Here is a 769-nt window from a genome sequence, read left to right on the forward strand (position 1 = left end):
AATATTTTTTTTGTTTTGAAATTAATTTCTTTCTAAATGATATTTAAATATAAAACTATTTCATTTATTTGCTCTGTTAACTATATTGAGCACTTTTATTTGGCAGTAATTGTATTGCTATAAGACTTGAAACCAGTATATTCACAAATCTGTAATCTAATCCAATTAATTATCTTGAAGCCTATATAAATATATATATGCAGGAGATAAAATGAAAGTTTCCATATATTTTCTTCTTTTAAACTTATTTCCTCGTAAGCAAATAAGCAGTGATTTTGTCGGCAGCATCTTGCAATAACATTGCCAACAACACTGGAACATATTCCCCTGACAACCCCCGTTTATTCCTAGCTGACGTTCGCTTTGAATCGTTCAAATCGAGCTCGAAAAGCGCACGTGGAGTCGCGGTCGGTCTCTGACAGCTGGACACGGCTTTCTTCTCCTTCCTTTCTCTTGCAACTGGAGTTGCACTGAAATCTTTGCTCCACGGTTAACCAGAATCCCTTCTCACTTCCGCTTTTATCTCCCAGCGCCGTCAGTTGTTAAGCTATTTGCCCCAACCCCGTTATTCCACCCCTGCTTCTAGCATTTAGAAGTTTGAGACGATAGCAAAGGCCGCCTTTTTATTAAGGTAAAGAGGAGACCGGTCTTCGCGTAAGTAATAAATAAAAAGCAAGACGCAGAAGATCCTGCTTGGAACTGCGCTGTCTTTTCCTTAACCGTTCTAAATTGATGTGGTCAGCCATACGTAAAATTCCAAGTGTAAACA

This window comes from Euprymna scolopes, chromosome 8 (genome assembly GCF_053919585.1).
Source record: "Euprymna scolopes isolate OS-2025 chromosome 8, ASM5391958v1, whole genome shotgun sequence".
Taxonomy (NCBI): Eukaryota; Metazoa; Mollusca; class Cephalopoda; order Sepiida; family Sepiolidae; genus Euprymna; species Euprymna scolopes.